This window comes from Ambystoma mexicanum, chromosome 2q (assembly GCF_040938575.1).
Source record: "Ambystoma mexicanum isolate Mex_15411 chromosome 2q, UKY_AmexF1_1, whole genome shotgun sequence".
Classification (NCBI taxonomy): domain Eukaryota; kingdom Metazoa; phylum Chordata; class Amphibia; order Caudata; family Ambystomatidae; genus Ambystoma; species Ambystoma mexicanum.
The window spans coordinates 608,708,117-608,726,389 of record NC_090924.1 but is presented as its reverse complement, the minus strand read 5'-3'; the positions used below and the strand labels follow the sequence as shown (position 1 = coordinate 608,726,389).

At 43.7% G+C, this 18,273-nt stretch overlaps 1 protein-coding gene across 1 annotated transcript in view; it reads left to right on the top strand.

Moving 5' to 3' along the window:
• Window positions 1-18,273, top strand: part of LOC138569620 (solute carrier family 22 member 13-like) — a 371,351-nt gene that overhangs the window by 248,018 nt on the left and 105,060 nt on the right. The window lies entirely within an intron of this gene.

Sequence of the window (18,273 nt, the reverse complement as noted above, 5' to 3'; positions counted from 1 at the left end):
GCAGAGTGAGTTCGCTGAGGTTTCGTTTTCTTTCTTAGTGTTACTCTAAAGGTTTTTCTAATGAACTTCATACACACGACTATTTACCGGCATTGAACTTGTTTTGGATCGCATTCTTTTCCATCCTCTCCTAAGGTTGAATATATATGTGTTTTAGAGTAAGTGTGACAATATTTGCCTGGAGGTTCCATTGCTTAGTGTGCATTTTAAAGGCCTAATTAATCATTTTATATTTTGTATTTACCTGACACTAGAATTATTGGTTTTGCTCTGTGTGGACTCATTGTAGCCCTCGACCATTGTCACACCCCTTGCCAAGTCTTACCACTCCAACTACCTTGATTTGGTTTGGCTAGACCCCAGTGACTTTGCTGTTCACCATAATAGGTTGGCCTCCCATAATCCAATTCATTTTGGAAATCCATCTTAACAGGGCATTACAAGTGTTTGACAATTTAGGAGTGTGTGAAGGCAGAGCTTTCTCTGTCCTGCCCACCACAGCCCTTCCCCCTTGTGTTTCATCTTGAATACTATTAATAAGTGCCAAGTACGAAGTATCTCGTCCTTGGGATTACCTCCCTGTTGCCAAGGACGAGATACCTCGTCCTTGGCACTTAAGGGGTTAATGAAAGGGAAAACGTTAGAAGGCATTGAAAGGCGACATACCGAAATCACCAAAAAAGGCCTTGGCACTGGGGCGGGGGGGGGGAACCCCTGGCAGTTAAAGGGTTAACTGGATATAACCAAAAGATAGCACGACAAAGCAAAGCACAGGAGCCTTTCTCTCCCACAAACAGGTTATGCCAAGATACCTGGGGATAAATTCTGGTTGTGTGATTGTATATATTCAAAACCAAGGAGCGAAACAGCAGGTCATACTGTACATCCAGCCATATAATTTTCTCTTAAGTATAGGGACGGTTAAGATTTCATTTCCTTAGTTCAAGGTTTATTTCAAAAACACATTATAAAGTAGTGAATTAACTTTATTTGAAAACAACAAGCATTGAAAACCAAAACTGTTTCCTGAAAATTGAGTCCTACATTGGGCCTTTAATATGCTGTCTTCCAATAAAAAGAATGAAAATACTGAAGGAAATATGATAAAAATTACAAAAGAAATTTTCTATTTCAAAAGGAACTTACTGTACTTACTTTATAACACATTCTTTACTGCAAAGGGCTATGAGGGATGAGGAGAGAGGTGGGGTCACTGGAAGAGAGGGTAAGAGTAGCAGAAAAGCAGACAAGGTCAATCTTAGTTTGGTGATATACTTTGGTGATATGGCACGTAAAAGCATACATCAAGTTTTACGTGAGCTACAATAATCCTCTTTTTAGGGGCTGAGTGGGGGAGGATAATGAAACACAAATGAAAGAAAATCCCACAAATCAGCTTCCTTCCCTTACCGCTCAGAGTGAGCCGACCTAGATGTATGTATACTTAATTCTTTGCATTCTTTAACCCAAACAAAGGGCACTTCACCATGTGGTTATCGAAAAAATACACATATTTTAATATTTATCACAACATGTTATCAATTCAAATATACAATATTAAAACTACACATGAATTTAATCCAAACACATACTCAACCACATATCTTTGTGTATACATATTTCTTCATTTCTACTGAAAGCATAGAAATATATGCTTGGAAAACCTTTTCTATGCCTTTCTATGGTGTATTCTCCTCTTAGAACCACAACTTTTATTTATGCCCTTCCCAATTTCTCCGGGCAAAAAGGACTGTGCCAACACTTTCACAAGAATGTGTTTCTAGAACCAACATGGAATTATATCTTTTAAGAATAGGCAAGGCAAATAATCCCTATTTAATCACTATTGCATATCCTGTTGGTACTGTCTTCAGGGCACTCAGGCTTAGTTCATGTTCTCGTTTTCACACACTTAATAGTATGCCACAATTTGTAATCTTTCTAAAAAACAAACAAACAAACATTTACACTTTAAAACATGGTAATTAAAACATTTTTTGTGCAAAGAAAGTACTCCAAAACATCTGTAACAACTTCATCTCTATTACCAATATGGACAGCAGGGATATATTAATACTTAAGTGGTCTAATTATTGTCCACTTTCACACTTTCCCTAACATTAAGCATGATTTACTCTCTTCGTTTCGTGTGTCTACAATTACACATTCTCCCTTTTGGAAGCTCTATTTCATTAGGCTGATGGTCTCCTGACAGAGAAGACTCGTTGTTTTACTTTTTCTAAAGGGGGACACTTTTGGTGTCATCTTTCCATCAAATGTCCCTCTATGTTTACTTCTCACCCGTTTCTAAGCCGAGTCATCTAAATGCTCACCTCTCACTGGGTCTTCAATCTTTTTGCCCCGATCGAGCTGACTCGCATTTACACCGTTCGGGCAGTGTTGCTTCCCGGTTGTGTTCTCTATATCACGGGTAAAGACAAGAGCAGTCTCCCTACTAGTTTACAGCCTTAATCTATAACAGAAGAAATAGGCCTCTATTATTTACCAATGTGTTGACAATAGTCACCTCAACATTCTATTTTATTGAAATGAAGCTTACCAATGAGGTAATCTCTACTGCCTTGGGGTTTCCTTTATTTATATAGGGGGAACTTCATCTTTCATCACCGTTCGTCTAACCGCTCAAGGCATGGTCTAGTTTAAAAGAGATAACAATGAAAGGGAACAGGATTAGATTTCCCCTTTATGATGGACGCCTCATTGCTAAATGTATACATCATGCCTATGTCTCACCTCATAGATATGTCTGTAACCTGTCGTACCGCTCGCGATGTATCTGCAACCGGTCATCCCGCTCGCGATGAACAACTGCTACTCGGCAGTGCAGCGAGCCTACTGTCGGGTTAATCTGTCTTAAGTAGCAGGTGTCGTAATGTCACATGATATGCGCACGTACTCACGTGTCGTAATGTCACGTGATACGCGCCCCACTTCTTATGGGTATATCTTTCCTGCAGAGTGTTGCTGCCACTCTAATGCAGCATAGATGTATAATTACAATTGTTATACATTGAATAACTCCAAGAGAAATTGTCATTGTGTTATCAAGAGATGCAAATATGCTCACGTGTCTAATTCACACGTGACCCACGGCCATCTTACTATGGGCATGCCATCCAACAGTATATTGTTACAGTGATTACTGTATATGCTGCTCACTCATTCCCACAAGATATCCCTAAGAGGGTATTCATGCCGTTCTTCACAGAGTACATATTTTGTAAGAATACTTGCAGCCCCTATGTCTTGTTCATTTTTTGTGATGAATAAAAAGGGACCACTCAATGGAAACATTTAATCCGTTTCTTACAGTGTCCAGGGAGTATATCCATTTCTGTTATGTTTGTCTCAGCTTTAAATCTCTGTTACCGCCTCTGGTTTGCGCAATTATCACTTCTATAATGAACCAATGAATATCATGTACTCCATGATGGGCACTTTTAAAATGTGCCACTAAAGGTTTTTCGGGTACCTGGTTCTTCACACAGGATCTGTGTTCACAGATTCTCAGGTCGGATAGGTCTCTTAGTTTTGCCAATATATAACAAGCCACATGGGCATTTAATGCCATAAACTACCCACTTTGAGTTACAATTCGTAAAATGCTTCAATTCCCATTTTCTGCCTTTACGGTCTACATGTTTCATGTTCGATGTTAATTGACACACGGAGCATTTGCCACATCTGAAGTGGCCGACCACCGGGGGTAAGTTCCACAGTGTTAATTGGTTGGTGGGCTTATCCTCGGACAGTGATTTGTATGTATGTACGAGTTTGTCTCTCAAATTTGGCATACGTCGAAACGCAAAACGTGGTTTACTAATTGAGAAATCTTCGGTGTTAATAATGTTCCAATTCTTCAATATGCATCTCCGCAAGTCGTTACTTATCGGAGAAAATGTGGAAACACAAGTAATCTTTTCCTCTGTGACTCGTGGTTGTGGTGTCAGGCACCTATGTCTTGGAGTGTTTTGGGCTCTTTTCATGGATCTGCGTACTATGAATGGTGGATAGCCTCTTGCCCTCAATCTAGTTGTTAAATCTTTGCTGTGAGTCTCAAAATCTTCTTTATGGGTGCAGTTCCTTCTAACATGTAGCAACTGTCCAAATGGTAAGTTTTGCTGCAAAGATTGAGGGTGGAAGCTTTCAAACAGTAACAAGATGTTTTTATCTGTAGCCTTCCTAAACAAAGTAGTGCCCAATTTGTTCTCTGCATCTTTAAAAATTTCTAGATCCAAAAAAGGGATCTTTTTCTGGTTGAAACTCATGGTGAAGTTAATACATTGCTCTTGATCGTTGACCCAGGTAACAAATGAGTCAAGTTCTGTTTCAGTTCCTCCCCACAGCATGAAAACATCATCAATGTAACGCACCCAGATTTTCATGAGATGCTTAAAAGGATTGTGGTCTGCATAGACGGAGCGTATCTCCAAATCGTCCATGAAAAGGTTTGCAAGATCTGGCGCGAAGCTAGAACCCATGCATGTCCCATGTTGTTGCAAATAGAACCTATCTTCTTCGATGAAAAAATTGTTGGTGAGGGCAAGTCTGATGCACTCCAAAATAAATGCCGTTGGTACTGTTTTATCCCTCCTTTTCTCTAGATATTGACCCATGATTCTGACACACTTCATCTGAGGAATACTAGTATACAACGCCTCTACATCCATGGTAACTAAGATGTCTGTGGAAGCCACAACTATCGTGTCTAATACCTTAATCATTTGAGTTGTGTCCTGAATATACGAGCATATAGTTTTAACAAATGGCCTCAAGAAGAAGTCAGAGTATACCAACAAGGGTTCTAAAATAGACCCAATGGCTGCCACAATGGGCCGCCCTGAGGGAACCTTGTGATGTTTATGAATCTTCGGTAAACAGTAAAAGGCCGGTGTAATAGGGTGTTCTTGTATCAGAAAGCCTTTCTCATCGATGTCAATCCACCCTTCACTTTCTGCGTGATTCATTAGACCTGCTATTTCATCACGAATTCTTGGTGTGGGATCGCATGGTAAAGGTTTGTAGAAAGTGATTCTTTCAAGTTGTTTCTTTACTTCAGCCCGGTACAATTCTGTACCCCATAAGACCACTCCTCCACCCTTATCTGCAGGTTTAATCACAAACAATTTGTTCTCAGCTAGATCTTTTAAAGCTATTCTTTCCACTTTAGACAAATTATCCCTATGCTTGTTTTTTGTTTGCACAAGAGTTTTCATCTTACTGATGATTTTGTTCTCAAACCTGATGATTTCTGGAGAAACCATCGAGTTTAGAGGAGTAAAAGTGGAAGGTGGTTTCAAACCAGAGACACTTTTGTCTCTAGGTCTTCCATCGTCGTGATCTTTGAAGAAATACTTTAATCGAATCGTTCGGAAAAAAATCTTCATTTCTATTTCCATGGTAAACTGATCGGCTTTATTCACTGGAACGAAAGACAACCCTTTGCTCAAGACACGAATTTCTGCTTGTGTGAGGATATGGTGACTTAAATTAAAGATGGGGATCACCAAGTTGGCGGACCCGGCTGCCACTGTCGTGTGCGCATCCCGTGGTTGCCTGGTTGGCGGTTCCTCCCTCGTCTGCCCCGGTTCTGAAAAGGGCCTCTTTGTGGATTGCCTATATTGGCCCCATCAGTACTGGACCCACCATCGCTGCTGTTAGATGAGTTACTGTTTGAAAGCTTCCACCCTCAATGTTTGCGGCAAAACTTACCATTTGGACAGTTCCTACGTGTTAGAAGGAACTGCACCCATAAAGAAGATTTTGAGATTTTGAGACTCACAGCAAAGATTTAACAACTAGATTGAGGGCAAGAGGGTATCCACCATTCATAGTACGCAGATCCATGAAAAGAGCCAAAAACACTCCAAGACATAGGTGCCTGACACCACAACCACGAGTCACAGAGGAAAAGATTACTTGTGTTTCCACATTTTCTCCGATACGTAACGACTTGCGGAGATGCATATTGAAGAATTGGAATATTATTAACACCGAAGATTTCCCAATTAGTAAACCACGTTTTGCGTTTCGACGTATGCCAAATTTGAGAGACAAACTCGTACATACATACAAATCACTGTCCGAGGATAGGCCCACCAACCAATTGACACTGTGGAACTTACCCCCGGTGGTCGGCCACTTCAGATGTGGCAAATGCTCCGTGTGTGAATTAACATCGAACATGAATCATGTAAACCTTAAAAGGGAGAAAATAGGAATTGAAGCATTTTACGAATTGTAACTCAAAGTGGGTAGTTTATGGCATTAAATGCCCATGTGGCTTGTTATATATTGGCAAAACTAAGAGACCTATCCGCCAGAGAATCTGTGAACACAGATCCTGTGTGAAGAACCAGGTACACGAAAAACCTTTAATGGCACATTTTAAAAGTGCCCATCATGGAGTACATGATATTCATTGGTTCATTATAGAAGTGATAATTGCGCAACCCAGAGGTGGTAACAGAGATTTAAAGCTAAGACAAACATAACAGAAATGGATATACTCCCTGGACACTGTAAGAAACGGATTAAATGTTTCCATTGAGTGGTCCCTTTTTATTCATCACAAAAAATGAACAAGACATAGGGGCTGCAAGTATTCTTACAAAATATGTACTCTGTGAAGAACGCAATGAACACCCTCTTAGGGATATCTTGTGGGAATGAGTGAGCAGCATATACAGTAATCACTGTAACAATATACTGTTGGATGGCATGCCCATAGTAAGATGGCCGTGGGTCACGTGTGAATTAGACACGTGAGCATATTTACATCTCTTGATAACAAAATGACAATTTCTCTTGGAGTTATTCAATGTATAACAATTGTAATTATACATCTATGCTGCATTAGAGTGGCAGCAACACTCTGCAGGAAAGATATACCCATAAGAAGTGGGCCGCGTATCACGTGACATTACGACACGTGAGTACGTACGCATATCATGTGACATTACGACACCTGCTACTTAAGACGGATTAACCCGACAGTAGGCTCGCTGCACTGCCGAGTAGCAGTTGTTCATCGCGAGCGGGCCGACCGGTTGCAGATACATCGCGAGCGGTACGACAGGTTACAGACATATCTATGAGGTGAGACATAGGCATAATGCATACATTTAGCAATGAGGTGTCCATCATAAAGGGGAAATCTAATCCTGTTCCCTTTCATTGTTATCGCTTTTAAACTAGACCACGCCTTGAGCGGTTAGACGAACGGTGATGAAAGATGAAGTTCCCCCTATATAAATAAAGGAAACCCCAAGGCAGTAGAGATTACCTCATTGGTAAGCTTCATTTCAATACAATAGAATGTTGAGGTGACTATTGTCAACACATTGATAAATAATAGAGGCCTATTTCTTCTGTTATAGATTAAGGCTGTAAACTAGTAGGGAGACTGCTCTTGTCTTTACCCGTGATATAGAGAACACAACCGGGAAGCAACACTGCCCGAACGGTGTAAATGCGAGTCAGCTCGATCGGGGCAAGAAGATTGAAGACCCAGTGAGAGGTGAGCATTTAGATGACTTGGCTTAGAAACGGGTGAGAAGTAAACATAGAGGGACATTTGATGGAAAGATGACACCAAAAGTGTCCCCCTTTAGAAAAAGTAAAACAACGAGTCTTCTCTGTCAGGAGACCATCAGCCTAATGAAATAGAGCTTCCAAAAGGGAGAATGTGTAATTGTAGACACACGAAACGAAGAGAGTAAATCATGCTTAATGTTAGGGAAAGTGTGAAAGTGGACAATAATTAGACCACTTAAGTATTAATATATCCCTGCTGTCCATATTGGTAATAGAGATGAAGTTATTACAGATGTTTTGGAGTACTTTCTTTGCACAAAAAATGTTTTAATTACCATGTTTTAAAGTGTAAATGTTTGTTTGTTTGTTTTTTAGAAAGATTGCAAATTGTGGCATACTATTAAGTGTGTGAAAACAAGAACATGAACTAAGCCTGAGTGCCCTGAAGACAGTACCAACAGGATATGCAATAGGGATTATTTGCCTTGCCTATTCTTAAAAGATATAATTCTATGTTGGTTCTAGAAACACATTCTTGTGAAAGTGTTGGCACAGTCCTTTTTGCCCAGAGAAATTGGGAAGGGCATAAATAAGAGTTGTGGTTCTAAGAGCAGAATACACCATAGAAAGGCATAGAAAAGGTTTTCCAAGCATATATTTCTATGCTTTCAGTAGAAATGAAGAAATATGTACACACAAAGATATGTGGTTGAATATGTGTTTGGATTAAATTCATGTGTAGTTTTAATATTGTATATTTGAATTGATAACATGTTGTGATAAATATTAAAATATGTGTATTTTTTCGATAACCACATGGTGAAGTGCCCTTTGTTTGGGTTCAAGAATGCAAAGAATTAAGTATACATACATCTAGGTGGGCTCACTCTGAGCGGTAAGGGAAGGAAGCTGTTTTGTGGGATTTTCTTTAATACGTAAAAGCATACAGACGCCACCTCTAAGTTCTAAAGGGCAAGAGAGAGCAGAGGGGGCATGGAGTGGCTGTCTACGTGTATTTGCGCCTATTTAGGTATGGCGAAAGAGCGTTCACAGGTATGGCCTGTTTGTGGGAGTGGATTGAAGATTGGCCTCATTACAAGTCTGGCGGTCATTGTTACTGGCACCCTTCCCGGATCACCAGACTACGAATAATCCTTCAAGGGGCCGGTGCTCCCGGCAGGCCTGACCTGCTGTAAGCACTGTCCCCTGCAGGCATGGGTTTCACAGAAGCACTGGCCGGTTAGCTGCAGTGCTGGTGCGTCCGTGTCCACATTCCCGTGACTTACAGTTCCCACCGCCTGAGATCCCGGGCCGCCGGTGGCACCGGGACATCAGGCAAGAAATGGTGCTACGCTTAGCTGGCTAGATAGCATCACTTTAGTAAAAACACACTGCATAAGTGGTGTGTCCATGTATTCCTTTGTGGGTCTTGCACGTGCACTAAGGTCAAATATACTGCAGGGCAAATATATCCCAGGTCATCTGATCCTAGGAACTGCATTAGGCCATAGAGTTCTCTTTCATGCTGTAACTGCAATTCCCATTTCCTCTGAAAGCTCTAGACAAAGCAGATCATGAAATGATGCTCTCCGCCATTATAGAGACCTGCACCCCGGTACAGCCCCCAGCTTGCCTCTGAATTATCCCTCTCTGCTCAGCACTGCACAGCTCCCATTTTCAGTGAACAAATAGACATCTGAGTACTGCTGCTAACATTCTGTTTTTTTTCTACATCTTAATGATGTATGCTGCATACCACAATGTAAAAAAATCAAAACGCGCTGACAAAAGAGGCCCATGGCACAGAGGCCCGCTGGGAAATCGCCAGGAAATCGCCAGATTAAAGGGCAGTCGGCCACGGAAAGGCACAGTCCAAGGGAACACCAATTGCTGTGAACTCTCTCTCTTTCCCCTTTGCTGCACCTCTGTTTTTGCCCCATTCAAGGCCAAATAATGTGCATGCAATTATCCGTGAACATTTGAAAGGGAGCTCTGTGTTCCCATGACCAGATCCAAGGCGTGCACCTTCTCTGGAAAGACCGCCAGTTGAGTCTCGAAGAACAGTAAGCCTACAAGCGCCATGAATTGCAAAGCACTTGCCAGGCCCTTCATAAGCTCTTCTGTAACTAAAGCATTCCTTCGCGATCAAGTAGTCACACTTAGACCTGGGACCGGCGTAGACATTGGTTTGCAGGACGAGGCCCGCGACAGAAAGAGACTCTTTAAAAACAAGCACTGACAAAGTCAATAGGCCCGACATTTCATTAAGGATAAGCTTTCTTGTGTTGAATGTAAAGAGTTCTATTTTGTAAAGTTGTGTGTCGAGGCCCTTGTTAGAAGCCCTAGGAGAGATGGCAAGAATGTAATTGGTATGCAGAGTGAGTTCACCCTGTACTGCACATACAGCTGAAGTGCAACATGCTCACCATGGCAACAAATGGATGCTGTGCAACATGGGCTAGGGACCTAGGATGAGTTGATCTAGGACCCAGTCCTCAAACCTCCTGACGTCATGAAGTTGAGCACCATGTGTCGGTAATAATGAGGACAGTGCTTAGAAACAGGACGAATCCAGTACGAAGCGCTATATACAATATTGCTATTATCAAAACACACTGGTGGGAAGTTTGCAGAAACTGCCTGAACTCAATATCAGATCTGAACAGCACTAGAACCTTTCATCTCCGCTAGCACTGTAGAATGCGTACTTTTCAGCACTGCTTCTATATTTTTTACGTAGTGGTATTGTCACTTCTCAGCAAGGCTTCTGTACCATGAGATTGGACCATCAACGCCATTTTTAATGTGACAGCACTACCACTTTTTAGAGCTTCTCTCTCCTATACTTTTAATGTGATTGTAGCAGAACTCCCCAGGACTATTACGATTCATAAACTGCCTCGTAGACGGCAACATCTTAATTTCATTTTCTTATGTTAGGGTTTCCCATTTTCATTGTTTTTTTTTATTCTGGCGGCTTTTTTCAGTGTTTTAAAACCATTTCAGAATCTGTATTTATTAGTATCTTCCCATTTTTGTCTATATTAAAAACTCATGTTCGTGCTTGTCTCCATTTTGTCTATGTTTTCCCTCATTCTCCTCTATTTTCCTCACTTCTTTTGACTCCTTCCCTACCCACTCACCACCACTGTGTGCCTCCTCCTGCTCCCTGCTTTTAAAACCCTGTGTTTGTGCTAATTATCTTAGTTGTGTCTCTGTTTCTTCCCCTGTTTTCCCTCCTTTTTTCCCTTGCTTCTGTGACTGCTTTCTGCCTCCCTCCCTCTATCCCTCTGCCTTTAAAACCCTCTACACTCTGGTGTCCCTCGCCCGGCGCCCGAAGCGCTGTACACCGTGTTTTGGCACAGCCGATTTTCCGCCAGCCATTTTCAGCGTTGTGCCTTTGGCGGTGCTCCCTTTCAGGCGTGCCCTGTTGGCTCGATTCCACAGAAACACACATGCAACCTCCTGCTCCACTGTAGTCCACACAGCAGATGCTGCTGCTATCATCACCATGCACGACCTTGACTCCCTCTTCATTAAAGAAACTTGGCTTACCCCCACCTCCACCCACATCCTCAATGGACATGATTACAGCATCCAGCATGTCGACCATACAGAAAAGTCCAGCGAGGGCCTTGCAGTCATCCAAAAGCCGTCATGCACATGCTTGCTTCAGGATCCCCCACTCTCCATATCCACTGAGCTTCTGAAAATCACTTACCTCTCTTGCACACCGCAACTGCTACTTTCCACCTGATCTACCACCCACCACAGAGTAACAAAGCCTTCCTGGATGAAATCACTGACCTCATCACTGTAACAACTGTCAAGCATTCCATCAACATCTTACTAGCAGACCTCGGTCTGCCATGAACGTAGGCAAGCAAGACAACCAAAGAAGCTCCCTATGATGTCCTGTGCACCCATCACATCTCACAACTCATCCCACCCACACCAAAGGCAGCACTCTCTGCCTTATATTCACTGCATCCCCATACATAGACTGCTTCCCAACTGTACAACTTGAGTGAGCTGACCACAAAGCCATACTTATCAAGCTCCAGCACTCAAAACCCTCCAACCGAGGGCAACAGAAACCAGCAAAGACAACACAATCTTCATTTAAAAGCGTCCCCTTCAACGCCTTAGAAGAAAGCTTCACCAACCTGGCTTCCACGCTCACTCCTTCCAACTTCAACATCCTCATCCAGCTCATCTGCACACTAACCGACTTTGCCAAAATCCATACACCATTAAAATAATGAACCAACAAAACAATGTCTACTACAAATTGCTTCTCAACACCCTGTCCTCCCGCATGGGATTCGATGCCACGGTCCTTCAATGGTTTGACTCAGAGCTCACCAACAGACAAAGCTTGCACCTGCCGTTCCAAACAATGCCCAGTGACCTGTGGAGAGCTGCCGCCTCTAACACCCCCCCACCCCGCCATCTTCGACCACAGCATGGAGCTATTGGAGGCACTGCTGGCCACATAGAACATCAAAATCCAACATTATATGGATGATTCACAGCTATACTGGAAGGTCAAACCTCGACAACAATCACCAACTAAAGTTTGCCTTTGAACCATTAAAAAATGGATGTCGTTTGAATTCTCGTTGGTGAATGCTTTTTGGAACCAGATATGGAATTACCTTCAACACATTTTCAAAATGTCTATTCCTTTAAATCGAACTAATATCCTGTTGGGAAGTCTATCCTTTAATGCAGGAAAAATGTAATTTGATTTACCAGGCACTACTACCAGGCAGTTGGAGTTGGCAGTTCTCGTAGGTCTGTTAGAAGTTTTTCTTTTTATTTTATCCGTCAGGTAACTAGGAGCAGCATTATTAAGAGCTTTAAGGGTCAAGGAGATTATTTTTAGATGGATTTTATTGTCAGTAGAGAGCCATTTTTGTTGCCGTCTAATAGCGGAAATGTGCTCCCTTTTATTTATGCCAGGTGCAGCTCTAAGAGCATTATTTTGTAAAGTTTGTAGCCTTTGGGTGATGGCTTTGTTAGCACCGCTGTAAAGGGCATTAGAAACTCTCAAGGAATAACACTAGTTGCTCCTCCGAGCTTGTGTCACTTCAATACATCCTGCATCGCCTACAAAGGTCTAATGTCCAAGACGTCATCAAACTTAACTAAACAGATCATCATCTGTGGAGAACAATGCAACACCAGGAGCCAAGATATCGCCAGACTGGAAACCAACAAGCGCAAGATGGAGAAGACCAAAAAACAAGCATTCTCCCGCTAGGCTCTCATGCTCTGGAACAACCTTCTTGATAACATCGAGCGGACTCCTTCCCTCCTGCGATTCAGGAAAGAACTGAAGACACTGCTCTTCAAGGAACGCTTCACCGCCAAATGAGGACCATAGACTGTCAAGATGATCTCCGCCCACTATGTACCACTACCTCTAATGTGCAGTGTTCAGTTGCTTTCCATCTAAACACATACATGCAAAAAGAACACAGACAACTGTCTTTTTCCAGTGTATTCAGAAACTGTGCTTTTATTGGGTTTTTTATTTGTATTGGGTGGCACAAACTGGAAAATGAAAATGTGAAAGAATAGGCAAAACCTTTGTAGTGTTACTTAAAGGTTTTCATGATAGAAAGTAAAGGTAATAAAGGAAAGATGAGAAAGGGGGTTACCTAACAACAAAAGATAACCAATGTTTTAAGGGGATTCGCTTAAGTCCACCATACAGCCAAACACTCCAAATATGTATTTCGACGTATCTTTCTTCAAACTTCCCTCTAGTAAACACTTGCTGCTCCCTAGACACACCTCTGTCTCCACCCTCCACCTTTTTCGGCACTCCGCATCTACGATCCATAGTTGGCTGGATCAACATGCGGCCACATTATCGCAACATCTGCCCACTCCCTTTCCCCTACCTTATCTCTGCATGAATTCTGTTTGTTTTATCTTTCCTATACCACATCACCGCTATCCATTTCCCTCTTCTTCCGCAGGCCAAGGTCTGGATACCCCTAGTGCAGGCACAATGCACCAACTTCCAGACAAGTCTTGCTCCTATGAGACCATTATGGCGGTGATTTGGTGCAGTATAAATGCTTTGAAACATAGCATAACTCTGACTCACCACCAGCCTCTTCATTAGTGCTCCAAGGTGGTGATGTTACCATAACATTTCACTGTGGAAACCCATAGACGGATTTAGCACCTTTGCATAGTGAATGTGTGAAACTCGTCCATCTTAATGTGGCCACTGCACTTGTCGAAACATGCAATGTTAAGATCTAAATACCTTTTCCCATTGTCAGAGGTGCTACGTAGGGCAGGTTTGTGCCACTGCCAGAGGTGTTGTTAGGGGGGGGGCTGAGCGGGCTATAGCCCTGGGCCTTTTAGCCCTGCATAGAAGTTCAGGAGCTACAACCAAAAGGCTAGCTAGCCCCGAGTCCCAACAGTCCCGAAATTAGCATATTCCCAGATCTTTTCCAGACCTAGCAACACCCCTGGATGTAGGCATTGCTAGGCGAGCACAGGCGAGGCTATAGCCCCCGGGCCTCCTGGATGTAGCCCCTTGATAGAACCTCAGGGGCTACAACCAAAAGGCTAGCTAGCCCTGAGTCCCAACAGTCCCGGCATTGGCATAGTACCATATCTTTACCAGACCTAGCAACACCCCTGGGTGGAGGCGTTGCTAGGGGAGTGCTGGGGGGGCTATAGCCCTGGGTCTCTTGGATGTGGCTCCGGATAGAAGCTTAGAGGCTACAACCAAAAAGGCAAGCTAGCCCCGACTCCCGACAGTCCCGATATTAGCGTAGTCCCAGATCTTTTCCAGACCTAGCGACACCCCTGCCCACTGCCTTGCAGAAATGGCAGAGCACACAGCACGCTTTGAAACTCCAAGTGAACAAAGACATGGGACGTAAAGCCGGATAGTGCTTTACTCCTGTACACTCACCGCCACCAACACCTTCCAATATCAAATTGGCCTCATTGCCACAGTAGACACGTGCCCTCCTGTAGCACTGACACAGGTGGGCTGATATACACAGAGCATCTAGTGAATTAATTATACTAGGACCCCATCCCTAGTTCCCACAACCACAGTGCATGCAGATCTGCATGTTTCATCAATGGGTAGGCACTCAGTCTGATAGTCCACGTGGGCAACAGGGGGTTTGATCGGTGATCTTCGTTGTTAGTGCAAGATTTACACTAAATGTGGTTGCCAGTCAGATGCTTCGCCAACTGGTGGAGTGTTTGGATATCAACAGAGGAAGGCCCTGGAGCTCTCTGTTCTCTGCTCCTCAGAGATGATGTGGTGAGAGCAGGTGCTCCACTCTTGATGGCGACTTATGTAGTTTCTAACACTCTATAGGACCGTGAAATAAAGACGTGTAGACGGCACTTGGGTATTCTGACAGGTCATGCCCACATATAGTTCTAACCCCTATATCAACTGGGATAATGATACCAAGCAGGTTATTAAGCTGCCAACAAGTAGAATGTAACATCCCTCCACACCCAACGCGATGGGAAGTGTAAACTCCCCCCAAAACATTTCTTCACTTGAAACTCGAACGTGGGCATTAAAGTAGTCTCTTATACTTATATGTGAGTGATACCCATACGTTACATTGTCCTGGAATGGGTGAGGCAGAGTCGTCGTCTCCCACCTCTGATTCCGGATGGCTTCCGGAGACAGCCGCTGCAGCACAGGTGGGTGATGAGGACGATCAGACTTCGGGTCTCTTGTGGCAGGAACATGTGATTGAATAGTCGTCTTACAAAATCTGGTCTTCATCCTCTTGGGATGGGTTCATTGCCCTTTCCCCTTTGTCGTTCTTACAGTCCAACCCACGCCTGCTGAGGTTATCGTCGGCAGATGGCGCCCTTTCTGTCGCACCGTTCAGCCTCTTGAAGATGCCCCTGGTTACTCCTTGTGATCCTCTGTTTGCCCGGGATCATTGATTCCTTCATCTCAGAGATTGTCCCTGGGTCTGGCGCAAATGGCGTGCTTAACGTTTGGTTAGCGTTTCTGTTCCTCATCAGGACTGCGTTACCTATCAACATGGTAGAGGAATTGATATGGGGTCTTTGGCTCTCTATAGTTTTTCCAACCCTGACACTATATTAGCACATACCACCCTATTCTCAATCTGTGGGACTGTCCTGTTCGGGTGGTTCTTCAGTATTTCCCTTATTAGTCTTTCCATGAGTCCATCCTCATGAGAAGCCACCGTTGGTAAGTGAGGCGTGTTGTGGTACTCCTGAAGAAACTGCTACAGGACACTTTTGAGATTTTTCCCCTTGCTCACTTCAATACGAATGACCCTGTTCACTGTGCACATGACTCCTACGATGACATCTCCACCAGCCCTGGGCCACATTGGCATGATTGACCTTTGCCAATCCCTATGGATTTAGGATCTCCTAGAAATCTTGCCCCTGGAAGGGTGGACCATTGTCGGTGAGCACTGACTCAGGAAGACTATGTTTCAGAAATTCTTTCTAAAGCTGTAATCACGCTGTCTGCTGCAATGGACGGCATAAACCTGCCCTCCGGTACCTGCTCCATTCAAGAACAAAGTGCTGGAATATCTGGGTTGTCCTGAAATCCATGTTTACTTGCACTCAGTGTCTGGGGCTGTGCTGGGGGGACTCATTTGGGTGTGATCTGCCGTGCGTTTCATGTGCTTGACACCAGAGACAGCTGCAACTGACTTATTCAACCCCGAACTTGTAACTACAACTTGAGGACTTTAGTGAGCGAAGAGCAACTGCCTTTAACCAATGCTGTGGGAATCACTATTCCCGAGTCCCTTGAGAGAAGGCCCTCCGCTCACTACGTCTAAGCATGTTGATTTCTCTATAACCCCTGTTTAAAGGCTGTGCAACGGATCTGAGATGGTCACCAGATTGGTATGAATGTTCCCAGTAGGCCACCATCCCCAGGAAAATACGCATTTCGGAGGGATTAGTGGCTTTCGACCGTTGGTGACATTATTGGGGCCCAGAGGCAGGGTGGGTACCTGAAAAATATATCCAAAGAGATCCAGGTTTGCCTTCAGAAACTTTCATTTTGCCCAACTGAGGGTAACTTTCAGTGTTTGGAGTTTGGAGAGCATGTTGGACAGGTATTCCAAATGTGCTGCCTTGGTAATAGCATGGACCAGAAAGTCATAATGTTCTGTTAAACTAATTTTTAAAGTAAATGCGTCACACAGCGCGGAATATAGAAGCATGCAATGGAGCATATCTGTGTGAGGCACCAAAGGTGTCACATGGCACGGACATGCGAATCGACGGTTAAATCAGGTATCAATGGAAAAGTACTGGCATATGGAATATGGAAAATGGTAATCTGGTTGTCATTTGCATGGGAGGTTCTTAAAAGGATCCTAGTCAGGTGATCTGCCTGGCGGAGTCATCCACATTGATATCAGACTATAAGAACATTCTGGAAAAGGTGGGACGGAGAAGGCAGGCTGCCTCTCAGAGACACTGGACAGTCGACTATTGTTCAAAGGGGCTTCTCCTCAGTTTTGATTTGGTCATGGGGTCATAACCTGTGAAGGCAGAGATCTGGTGGGTGGGTCGATTTGTTGTGGGATTGCTCTGGTAGAGTAAGCATGTGGCTCTATTGATTGTCTCGCAAGACAATAAAACTGTATTTTGCTACTACTCTAAAGTGACGTGTGTGTGAGCTCTGGTTCTCGGAGAGATCAGACAGTCTCTCGTTATGTTATGTTATTCTATTCTTATAGAGCGCAATGGTCACCTGAAGGCTTCTTAGAGCTGGAGGAGGACCCACACAGAAAAGACAGAAAAAGTAACAGAATTGTTTTTTAAATGTTTTGATTTGGCAGTGAAACGCCAGATGGTCTTCTATGGAGCCGATAGAGAGTGGGAGAGTGTTCCAAAGGTTGGAAGCTGCAACGGAAAAGGTGCGGCCGCCCAGTCTAGAGCGCTGAAACCGAGGCACCTGAATACGTAGGGCGTTTGCAGAGCGAAGAGATCGACAGGGGCATACGGGGAAAATGTGTCCTGAATGAATGACGCACTGTGACTATAGGAGGCGTGGTGTACAATACAGAGGGCATTAACATGTTGTATTGTTCGCTGAAGCCCCAGGTGCCCCTTCATGAATGTATTTTTTATTCCGCTTTCCCCCGGTCAAAGTTTCACAACTGCGCTGCCCTAAAGAGAAGCTGTGGGTTGCCTTCTGAAAAAAAGACCACCTTTCTGTTTCCCATTTTCTTCTATTCAGGTTTTGAGTTAGTCGCAAATATAGGCAATTAAAGACATAGGGTCTCATTACACGTAGTGCGGTAAGGGTTTACCGGTACCGGTAAGGTCACCGGTACCGGTAAACCCTTACCGCCTTACTACGAGGTCCCTTTGCGGGTTGGTACTTTAACACCTGCTCTTTAGCAGGTGTTAAAAACCAACCCGCAAAGGGACCAGGGTGCTAATTACGGTACCACAATTTGCGGCACCGTAGTTAGCACCTTTCCCATTCCCATAGAGCCCTATGGGGCAAAAATGGGAATGGGGAAGGGCAATGAGGGAAGGGGGAATTACCGCCCCGCCAACCTTGGAATAAGGGGGTAATTCCCCTTTCCTCCAAGGCGTTGCCGGTATTTTACCGGCATGGACCAAGGTGCTAATAGCACCTTGGTCCACCGCCTACCGTGTAATGAGGCCCATAGTCTGATAATCAACATG